The sequence below is a fragment of the Marmota flaviventris genome, unplaced genomic scaffold, assembly GCF_047511675.1.
Source record: "Marmota flaviventris isolate mMarFla1 unplaced genomic scaffold, mMarFla1.hap1 Scaffold_49, whole genome shotgun sequence".
NCBI classification, from domain to species: Eukaryota; Metazoa; Chordata; class Mammalia; order Rodentia; family Sciuridae; genus Marmota; species Marmota flaviventris.
In genome coordinates this window covers 3296438-3305037 of record NW_027288305.1, presented here as the reverse complement: position 1 = coordinate 3305037, position 8600 = coordinate 3296438, and the positions used below count along the sequence as shown (strand labels likewise).

The 8600-nt window shown below is 38.8% G+C and overlaps 1 long non-coding RNA gene across 1 annotated transcript; it reads left to right on the top strand.

The window, feature by feature from the left end:
- Positions 1–4292: 4292 nt before the first annotated feature.
- Positions 4293–6538, top strand: LOC139704324 (uncharacterized). Its single transcript, XR_011706304.1, has 2 exons — positions 4293–4390; positions 6506–6538. It is a non-coding gene; the product is annotated as an uncharacterized lncRNA (long non-coding RNA).
- Positions 6539–8600: the final 2062 nt, after the last annotated feature.

Here is an 8600-nt window from a genome sequence, read left to right as displayed (position 1 = left end):
ATGAACTGAAAAGAACCGGTATGGTGATGTGTTTCTGTAATTTCAGTGACTCAGGAGATTTAGGCAGGGAGATTTCACATTCAAGGACAGCTTCAGCAACTGAATAAATACTAAAGCAAGCAAACAAACAAACAAACAAAACCACGACTGTGTATGGCAAGGTGCACACAACCATAATCCCAGAAGGATGGGAAAATGAGGCAAGAAGATGGTAAATTCAAAGTCACCCTCAGCCAAAGTGAGACCCTAGACAACTCAGTGAGACTCTGTCTCTAAGTATAATACAAAATAGGGCTGGGGATGTGGCCCAGGGTTAAGTGCCCCTGGCTTCAATCCCTGGTACAAAAAATAAAATAAAATAAAATGGGGCTGGAGGTGTGACTTTGTGCTTAAATGCCCCTGGGTAAGATCTCTGGTACAAAAGAAACAAAAATTCTGCTCTTTTGAATAAGTGTCACTATCTAACATCCAAGAGAATATGAAAATATTGATAACTCATGTAACCTAGAGGAGGTGAGTTTTGGCTTTGAGATAAGGTAAAGTTGAAACTGAATTCCAGTAAAGTTACTTAGCAAATATTCTTGTGAGACTTAGCAAATATTCTTTCACACTGAACACCTATGTGAACCTCATCTATTATAAAAGGTACAATAATCATAAATGCCAACATGTAACAATTCTTCAGCTTCATTTATATACAGAAAGTAGATGATATGTTTTTACTCCTACTCTAGAAAAATGGAGAATGTGTTTCCAAAACTTTGAATATGGTCTGTTATTATTTTTTATGAATTATGTAATGCTGTTTGCTATGAAAGAGTATTAGTCAAGTGTCTGGTCAAGAAACATTTGAATGTTTTTGTTTTTGCTTTCAGAACACTGGTACCTCCATGAGAACAAGCCCACAATACTTTTTTAATCATGAGTTATTTTGGGAAAAACATCAGGGTGTTTTATTGGCAGCCAGATTACACTCTAAAGTTCAGTGTATTTACCAACCATCAGCTAATCATATGCAGCAAAGATTCCAGGTGAACTGAGCCTAAATTGACTACCATCCCAAATATGAGCTAATAAGTTTTAGAATGAGTTAATTAGTGACAGATAATTAGTTAATTTGTTCACTATAGGCTGGATGCCAGGATTCAATCACATGATGTGCAGAGGTTGTATGAAAAACAGCAGTCATCTTATAGACAGTGATTTATTTTTTCTTCATTAAAATTTTGTTGATTTTCTTAATAAACTGTATTGAACTATAGAAAAATATTTATAGACATATATGCCTTTAATTGTGAAAATATTCTCCCACTACCTTATAAATTTGGTATGAATATTAGCACAATTATAAAAGCCAAATATTTCAATCCTGCCTCTAGGGTCAAGGTAAAATTGCAAATAAGTTTCCCTTTAATGCATTTATATTGTAGAGTCTGGGCTACTGAAAAATCTGAAGACCTGGCACCATCCACCTCCTGTGACACCAATTCTTTATGTTTACCATGTGGGATCTGAAATGGGAATGAATCTGTTCTTAGAATCTAGTGAGAAACAATGCCCACATTTGTACAGTTCTGGGTTGGAGCTGCCAGCTGTCTCAATGTGCACTGTCTCTCCTGTTCTTTGGCCCTGTTGAGAATATGTCCAGGAAGTGTACTCCATCACCTAGGACATAAAAATGAGTGGTTCAGGACTTTCATCTTGCTTATGTCAATGAATCCATAGCTCTCAATGTGAAATTTGGATACAGTAAACTGAGATATGCCTGAGACTTCAGGTAAATAGTGAATATTAAGATGGTTTTCCAAAAGTGCATGTATGTATTAATAAATTCATAGTGTCAAGCCATGATAATATATTGAATATAGAGTTTTTAGTTACAATTTGTTTAAACTCTTATTTTCTTCTTCTTCCTCTCCTCCTTTTCCTCCTCCTCTTCCTCCTCCTCCTTCTTTTTCATTTAAGGACAGGGTCTTACTGAGTTTCTTAGTGCCTTACTTTTTGCTGAAGGTAACATTGAACTCACAGTTCTCCTGCAACCACCTCCTGAGCCACTTGGATTACAGGTGTATGTCACTGTGCCTGACTTTTGTTTTTCATTTTTAATTTGAATAGAAAAAACTTTAAAATTATACTTGTGAGTCTCTTTTTAGGGGTGAGAGATATGGGGACCTTGATGCCTAAGGAAATTGCTAATGAGTTTAAACCTCAAGCTGTTTTTCATAAGATCAGTGGACAGAAAAGTTAAATAAAAATTTAAACTAACTGTGATATCATTTCCATAAATAAAAATATATACATATTTATTCACAAATTGCTTTAACCTTATATACAGTGATAAGTGTCAATGCACTTCTGTCTGGGTTAGGTCCTACTATTGGAAGGAAATTCTCCCTCAAATAAATCAACCCAAGGCATTTAATGCAATTCACAGCCACTCAAAATAATAATAATAAGAAGAAGGGTAGGGGGATTCTAGAATTGTGATGCACACCTGTAATGTAAGTTACTTGAAAAAGCATCAAAGGAAAAAATTATACTCTCTCTCTCTCTCTCTCTCTCTCTCTCTCTCTCTCTCTCTCTATATATATATATATATATATATATATATATATATATATATATATACACACACACACACACACACACACACAGACACACACGTAGTGAGGGGACACAAGTCTAAGACACAGTCCTTTTTTTCTTGAATTTTTATTTGTTGCTGTAGATGGATATCATATCATTATTAGTTTGTTTCTTTGTTGTTTTTTTTTTTTTTTAATGTGGTGCTGAGTGTTCAACCCAGTACCTCACACATAATAGAAAAGCACTCTACCAGAAGATTCTGACCCCTTTTTTCTTTGATATTGAGGGCCTGCTATCCTCTCATGTTTTTAATTGCTGGACTCAGCAGTTTTAGGTGTGCTTCTTTTCACGTTTTGACACCATTGTCAGCAGATCCAAGATCTTAAATTAGATAGTCCTTAATACAAAGTTTCTCATTTTGACTTTTTAGTTAAAGATTAGTTTCCAAGTATAGGTAGATGCAAACTATCATTGAATTAAATAGTTTTTATTTGAGTTTCTTTACATAAGTCTTTTTTTTTTTTTCTTTTCTTAGGTCACTATGTTCTCAGGGTAGAGTATTAACAGGAGATGCTTTCAGTTCATGGGAAATATAATTTTTTTTTTTTAAATAACAAAAAAGAATTCGTTGAATGAATACTCATGATTTTAATGGAGGAAAAAATGATTTGTTGAGACATATAAGGAAAATTGACAATATTAAAATCATGTTTAGGATAGACTAGAAAGAAATCATCATCAATAAAAGAATAAGTGCAAATCATCCAGAAAGATTTTTAAAAATTTGAAAATGCCTTTCCCCCATAAGCCTGCAGAACCATCATTGGATGATGATAGCAGCATAAAATATTTTAGGTTCTAAGGTGGAGACTAAAGAAAAAGAAAAATGTTGATGGCTTCAGAAGTTCTTTTTCTCCTTATAAGTTTTTTTTCTTAATTTTTATTACTTTTAATTTGGTGGAGAGATACTGAAAAACTTCCATGGCCCAGGGAGAATTGCCCCACCTCTCCACCTCCTATGCCCTCCACCCATATTTCTTTTTTTTTTCCTCAATCCACCTTTGTCCCCTCCTCCGCACTGTCCTTTCCCCAGTGACAGGACTTGGCAGCGGTCACTGTTGGGGAGGAGGAGGGAGGGACGGCCTTGCTCCTTAGCCCCCTCCTCTGCTCCAGAGCTGGTGCGGTCCAACTCTCTCATGCTGAGATGAGGAGGAGGAGGGGGAGGGTGGGGCAGGGAGAGGAGGAAGAGGAGGAGGGGAGGAGGAGGAGTGGGAGGAGGAGGAGAAGGAGGAAGAAGAGTGGAGGAGGAGGAGGGGGAGGAGTGGAGCAGGAGGAGTTGCTAACAGGAGGAGTTATAACAAGGGAACTTGGCGGCGGCAGCCTCAGCTACAGCTTTGGCAGCGAAGGTCAGCGCCCTGGGCAGCCAGCACCTGAAGGACCAATGACAGGAGCCAGTCACCGCGCCTTCCTCAGGGGCTGCGAAGGCGGGTGGGAGGTAGGCGGGGTCTCCGGGTCCCCACCCCGGGCTGTGAGTGCCCACGCGGAGCCCCGAGGAGCCGAGCGCCCCCAAGAGGGCTGTTTCTGGGTGCGGGCACCGCTGCCCGAATGTGCGGGAAAGGGGAGCTGCATCCCAGAGGCGCCATGGAGCTGGGGAGTTGGGGTTTGGGGTGGGGAGGGCGGGAAGCGCGGGGGAGAAGCGGAGTCGCGGGAGAGAAAGGAGGCCTCCAGCGCCTCGGGAGAACTCCGGAGACGAGTCCCGGAGCGCGAGGCGGGGGGAGGCTGCAGCCCCCGGTGCAGGCCAGAGGTGAGCGCATGGGGGGGGGCGCAGGCGGGGACACCACTGGAGAAGCGAGCGCCTGCCGCCCAGACTGGTGCGGGGTTGGAGACAGCCTAGGCTCCAACTGCGCAGTAGGGCAGCCAGGGGAGGCTTGATTCGGGAAGTGCTAGGGGTGTGTGAAGGTGAAGCGGAGTGTCAGAGGCGGCCTCTGGCTGAGCCTCTAGGAGGAGAAGGAGGAGGAGGGGAGCCCCGTCCCGCAGGCGGCCGCCCTTGTCCGTGCCAGGGGCCTGAACAAGGGGCGCCTCACAACAGGGCCTGACAGGAAGGAGCTGAGGCGGGCAGGGCGGCGGAGGCTCATGCTGAGCAGGCCAGTCCGCGGATGGGAGCCTGGCCTGCAGCGGTGGGGGCGGGAGCCTGGGGCGGGGAGCCGGGGGCGGGGATCGGGAGCGGGGCCTCAGAGGCGCCAATCTCGCTCCCCCATGACTTAACTTTCTGGGTGGACATGTGTGCCAGAGGTGCGCTGGGGCCAGCCGGGGCAGGAGGAGTCCACCCATATTTCAGCTCAAAATTGTATTCATGGAGTTCTTGATGTCTAAAAAATTTTGCTTTATGAAAAGAACCAACTACTCTCAATTTATCTTTTATTCATTGTAATTAAATTATTCCTTTGTACATGGAATAAAAAAGAAATTATTAAATTTATTTGAAGACATCCGAATAACATTTGGTTACGCAGTCTGCCTATTTTAATATGACTTGCAAAATTGAAAACTGCAGAGGAATTCTAAGTCAATAGAAAAATCTCTAAACTTTTTTAAGGACATTCATCTCAAAATGTGTTTTTAAAATTAGGCACTTCACCATCTGACACAGGAAGAGAAAGATAAGAAACCAAATAAAATACTACAAAGTCTGACAGAAACTCTCTTTCCAAAATTAGACTTATTAATCTTCACATGAGAGACTCCATTTTCTACAGAGGGCTTATTTTTTAATATACAAGACCCCCTCTCCTCCCCACTAAACTTAGAAAATTACACTGGTTTCTTGGGGCTTCTGCCCAAGTTTCTTCCTTATGTACCACTGACATTTCTGCAAACCTCCTCTAAATATTGTGAGAGATAGAAGTGGCTTTTTATTTGGAAAAGTAGTTGTGATTTAGGATTATCAGTGAAACCCCTTGGGGCTTTATTGAATCATGTCAACAGCTGTCAGTAATAATAGGTACTTTGCTGGCCACAACATAATGTATTGATATGTATAAAACAATGTTATAAACTGGAAAAAAAAATATGTTTTTTTTTTATAATTTATATGCAGTCTTATGAATAATACAGAGATCTTTGTGAGCATTATGGTGCTGTAGATAATAAATTTACCCTGTTCTCTGGCCTGCCAAGAGAGTTGTAAAGCAGAATATATTGGTTCACCTTTGTGATAATAAGCAATTTTAGTATGTCAGTAGGTTCTAGCTACATTTACTTCTGAGGTCTTAAAGAATAGTGTGCTCTAAATGGTTCCTGGAGTGTTTATACTGGCTTTGACTCTCCTGGGTAATGTTTCAGTTAGTGATAGGATCAGATAACAAGTGGCACTGTTTCTCAAGTATTGATATTGTGATATCTCCTGTAGTTTTATTGGCTGGAGTAGCTGATTTTTTCTTAACTGGATCTGTAGTTCTTTGTATGTATTTTTAATATAATTTTTTAAAAGTGGTTTATAGACTTGTGTACATTTTCTAAGTGATATCACCCTTCTTTCTCAGTTATTTTTGCATGGATCAGGAATCAATAAGTCCTTACTGTTCTTGTTTTATCTTCTTGACAAAATACAGACACCCTTATAGGAAATGTTTCTCTTGAAACTGTAATAGTGATCAATTCATCACCTCTTCATGTGTTCCAAATGTTAACAAGACATCTGCATTGGTAGCAAATCATAATTGATTATATGAATTTAATTTATAGTAACATGTTTACATAAACTTTGTGAGAATAGCCAAGCTTTCTGTGTTAATTAGTTTCTCCTACAATAACAGTAAGGGTGGCGATTTTTGCATAGGAAGAAAAACTCTGATATTCAATCATTCTTTTGGCTGATAACATACAACTGAATTTTTAACATGTTGTAATTTCCTCACAGGATAACAAAGAAGAAATAAATTTATAAGCAGCACTTTATTGAAGGTAATAGCTTTTCTACAAGGGGTGAAACATTTCATTTTGTTCCTATTTTCTTAAAATTGCATAGACTAATTCTGAGAAAGTACTTAAGCACTTTCTTTATTTATATACATTTTTGGATGTTGATGGGTCTTTATTTTGTTTATTTTGATCACATGCAGTGCTTAGATGAAACCCTGTGCCTCAAATATGCTAAGCAAGTGTTCTACCATTGAGTCACAATCCCAGCTCCAGGCACAAACACAGGTCTTTCAGCTCTTTCTTGATGTGTAGAATTTCTCACCCATGCCTCTGCTGTCTTGATCTAAGTATCCATACATTTACTTCACACTGATACAGTGATTTGATGCACATACACAATACCATTTACTGCAACAAAACAGCATGGTTTATAACTTAAATCAATTTTAAGCATTCAAGCTAATTAGAGTCATAAAGCTATAAGAATAGGGCCTTTTAATCCACTGGTATATTAACCTATATAAGATGGGTGGGCTTTTTATACAAAAAATCCTGAAGTAGTCCTGAAGAATATTTGGATTGAAACAGGTGAAAAATAATGGTTGAAGCCCACTGCTCTTTTGTGTTTCACTAATATTAATGCAGAGACCATTGGGAGCAGCACACTAGCTGAGCAGAATAAAGATGGCCAATTTAAAAGAAAATCAGAATTTATATAATACAGGACCTTTTAGATCACATCAGGTTGACTCCTTTGGAAAGCAAACGTGTAAGCTATGCAGCTCACAAGACATGACATGGATCATCCACATTCCGCATGGCTTGTGAGGCCTCTGTTTGGCAGCAGAAGACCCTCAACACTGGCTCCCAAAAAAGAGATTCCTGCAGTCCAATATTGGGATTAGAAAATTGTAGTAAACTATGGTGAAAGCAATTTTGAAGACAGATGCCTTCTGTTTGTTTCCAGAAAAAAGACAGTAAGGAAAATATGAGTGAAAAAGTCCTTTTCCATGAACTCCTATTTGTTTTGCTTTGTGAGCATACCCTATAGAAGAAAATAGAATTCTGACTGTGAGGGGAAATCTGGACCTCCAGTGATTGTTATAGAAGAATAGAAAATGTTGACACCAAGGGTATGCTATCAAATGCTTAGCATAGGACTGCCTACTTCTTTGAGAGAAGGCTCTGTGGTAAATAGAAAATGCTGGTAAAATCTTTTCTTTTGGTTTCATGAAGCCTAGAGTTTTATTTGATGTTTGAGATCCATTGTGCTTTGAAATATAATCTTCTTAGCATCCCTGCCATAGGTTTATGTGAAAGGTGATTTAGCGTACTGTGGTGGGCTAACATCCATTGCTTCTTTTTATGGGAAATATTTTCTACCAAAAAAATTTAAAAAATAAAAATGGCCAATACTCTTTAATAGGGAATTTTATTCATCATTGAGTGGAGGCTTTCTTAAAATGCTTTTATTCAAACACATCTTTTTTTTTTTTTTTAGAGAGAGAGAGAGAGAGAGAGAGAGAGAGAGAGGTTTTTTAATATTTATTTGTTGGCGGACACAACATCTTTATTTGTACGTGGTGCTGAGGATCGAACCCACGGCCGTGCACATGCCAGGCGAGCACGCTACTGCTTGAGCCACATCCTCAGCCCCGCTAAACACACCTTTTATTTAAAATATAGAAATTACTGGCTTTACAAAGCCAGTTATGTAAAAAAAAATTCAGACACTTTAAAATAATGTAAACAGATCTCTCACATTATATTTTCTACAAAAATATTTTATTTACCATTATATTTAGAAAAAATATAAAAGAATCAAATTATTCCACATACATATAAAAGTTAACCTTAGATAAAACGTATATAAATTTATACATAATGTTCTACAGTGCACATGCACATACATATTCTAAAATATATATAAGATTTCATCGACTTGGAGAAAAATTCCAGGAAGTATCTAGTACTGATATTATTTAACAAAATTTCATGAATAAGAAATCACAAAATCGTGTCTAAACTTGTGAGAAATAGTTTCATATGTTATCTTTATCCCAAGAAAATGAGTTTTCAGAGATTTATCAGAG